Source organism: Phaenicophaeus curvirostris, chromosome 11 (assembly GCF_032191515.1).
Source record: "Phaenicophaeus curvirostris isolate KB17595 chromosome 11, BPBGC_Pcur_1.0, whole genome shotgun sequence".
NCBI classification, from domain to species: Eukaryota; Metazoa; Chordata; class Aves; order Cuculiformes; family Cuculidae; genus Phaenicophaeus; species Phaenicophaeus curvirostris.
The window spans coordinates 1771159-1774322 of NC_091402.1; positions in this window are offsets into that span (position 1 = coordinate 1771159).

Sequence of the window (3164 nt, forward strand, 5' to 3'; positions counted from 1 at the left end):
CCCGGGCTGCGGGGCGGGGAGGGGCGGGGCGGGCGGCAAAGCCGGGACAAAGGCGGGTCCTGCGCTCGGAGCGCCGCAACCCTGGGCGGCTACCGAGCAGGGGAAGAGGGGTAGAAACCTGCCTGGAGGAGAGGGACCTGGGGGTGTTGGTTGGCAGCGACTGACCATGAGCCAGCAGGGGCCCAGGTGGCCAAGAAGGCCAATGGCATCTTGGCTTGGATCAGAAACGGTGTGACCAGCAGGGCCAGGGAGGTTCTTCTCCCTCTGGACTCGGCACTGGTGAGACCGCTCCTCGAATCCTGTGTTCAGTTCTGGGCCCCTCACCACAAGAAGGATGTTGAGGCTCTGGAGCGAGTCCAGAGAAGAGCAACGAAGCTGGTGAAGGGGCTGGAGAACAGGCCTTATGAGGAACGGCTGAGAGAGCTGGGGGTGTTTAGCCTGGAGAAGAGGAGGCTGAGGGGAGACCTCATTGCTCTCTACAACTACCTGAAAGGAGGTTGTGGAGAGGAGGGAGCTGGCCTCTTCTCCCAGGTGACAGGGGACAGGACAAGAGGGAATGGCCTCAAGCTCCACCAGGGGAGGGTCAGACTGGACACCAGAAAAAAAAAATTCACAGAAAGGGTCATTGGGCACTGGCTGCCCAGGGAGGTGGTTGAGTCCCCATCCCTGGAGGTATTTAAAAGACAGGTCAATGAGGTGCTCAGGAACATGGTTTAGTAATTGAAAGGAATGGTTGGACTCGATGATCCAAGTGGTCTTTTCCAACCTCATAATTCTATAAAAGGTTTCTCAGGCACTGGAACAGCTGCCCAGGGAAGTGATGGAGTCACCATCCCTGAAGGGGTTTGAAAGACAGGCAGACGAGGCACTCAGCGATGGTTTAGCAGTGGACAGGTATGGTTGGACTTGACAGTCTCAAAGGTCTTTTCCAACCAAAAGATTACATGGTTCTATGGTTCCATGTCCCTGCTGCTTTTGACTCCACCATGTCACTGTCCAGGTCCATCCATACACACACACGGAACCACCTTTCCGTTCAAATACCATATGATCTGTGGTTACCAAGTACTGCCTAGTTATGAGGGAAACTTTTCTATCCATTTTCACACCTGCAGTTGTGTTTGGGTTTTTTTTTAATTCCTCTGCAAGCAAACAGGAAAATAAAACCCACCTGCACACTCAAACAGCACAAGGAGGGCAAGGCAGCTGGGGAAGGGCCTGGAGAACAAGCCTTATGAAGAGCGGCTGAGGGCCCCGGGGCTGCTTAGCCTGGAGAAGAGGAGGCTGAGGGGAGACCTTATTGCTCTCTGTAGCTCCTGGAAAGGAGATTGTGATGAGGTGGGTGTTGGTCTATTCTCCCAAGTAACAAGGGATGGGATGAGCAGAAATAGCTTCAGATTGGATATTGGGAATAATTTCTTTCCTGACGCAGTGGTGAAGCATTGGCAGAAGCTGCCCAGGGCAGGGGTGAGGTCTCCATCCTTGGAATAATTAAAATCATGTGGCCATGGCACTTTGGGACATGGTTTAGCAGGCACGTCGGGTTGGGCTGACAGTTGGACTGGATGGGCTCAGAGGACTTTTCCAATCTTTCTGATTCCATGACTCTATGGTACGGTGTGCAAATGTTTCATTTTAGAAAACACTGCTTTGGCAAAATCAAAGTTGAAGGCCAGGGTTTTATTTTAAGAGTGCTCTTGTCAGGGTTTCTAGGACATGGAGCATAGGAAGCCTAAAGCTGTTAAGAGGGACTTCAGGGCTCTAGGGAGAATGATTGAGGGCTCTGGGGCACAGGTAGTAGTTAGCTCCATTTCAATACTAAGGAATGAGGAGCAAGAAGTGAGGAAGAAGAAATTGATTAATGACTGGCTCAGGGACTGGTGTGAAAAGAGGGGCTTCAGGTTCTTTGATCATGGGGAGGCCCATGCACCCCCAAGGCTTTCTTACTAGGGACGGGACATGCCTGTCTCCTAGGGGGGCTAAAGCCCTCTCTAAAAATCTAGTTAAGCTCATAAATCGAGCTTTAAACTAGATGTGAGGGGGGAGGGTATGGAGGCCAGATGGGAGTGAGCCTGGAGGTGGGACTTCAGTGTCAAAGGGGTGGTGTGCTGGCCAGGACCACCAATGTATCACCACTAAGTGTGAGGGGGCGAGTTCCCCTGGGGATGGTGAGCAGGAAACTGGCACGGTGGCCTTAGTTAACCCAAGGACCACTCAATTGGGAAGAAATCCTATTACGAGGGCTGTAGGTTTGCCAGCCCAGCTGAAGTGCGTTTACACCAATGCACGCAGCATGGGAAATAAGAAGGAGGAGTTGGAAGCTGTGGTAGGGCAAGGAGACTACTCAATCTCACAGTCTATATCAATGATGAAGATATTAAACAGCACTGGTCCCAGTATGGACCCCTGAGGGACACCACTTGTCACAGATCTCCATCTAGACATTGACGGTCATTAAATATGCTTGGACTGTAATTGCCACAGCATTTGTTATCCAGGAGAAGCTGGTCAGAATTCTCTCTGGCTGTAAGAGTGCTGTAACAGATTGCAGAGATACTGCTGTGTTTGAAGTGCCTCTTTTTTAATTCTTCTGTAGCTCTTTCCAAATGCATTTTGATGTGCTTGTTTGGCACTTGTGAAGGTTTGATCCACTCTAGTGAAAATATTCTGCCCTTTATCCTAGAAATCAGAGAAGATCTGCTCTCTGTAGATTACACTTGGGGGTGATAGTGCTGAGTTATTCCTTCTCTGTGCTAACTCATATTTTATCAGCCAGTAGCTACGCAATGAAGGAGCAAGGCAATACTGTGTGGTAGGTCATTCTTGTTTGTGTGTGAATTTGAGCGCAGTCATCATAAAATGAGAACTTTGCAAGTGTTATCACATGAATCTGAGTCAAGCGCTACGCAGAATAGATTTTGGAGGGTGCAGAGAGGGTCCTTAGGACTACTGTTAGAACAAGTTTAGACTGGATTTTAGGAAAAAATTCCTTACTGAAAGAGTGGTGAAGCACTGGCCGAGGCTGCCCCGGGCAGTGATGGGGTCTCCATCCCTGGAGAGGTTCAAAAAGCATGTGGCAGTGGCACTTCGGGACATGGTTCAGTAGACACGGTGAGGTTGGGCTGGTGGTTGGACTGGATGAGCTTAGAGGTCTCTTCCAACCT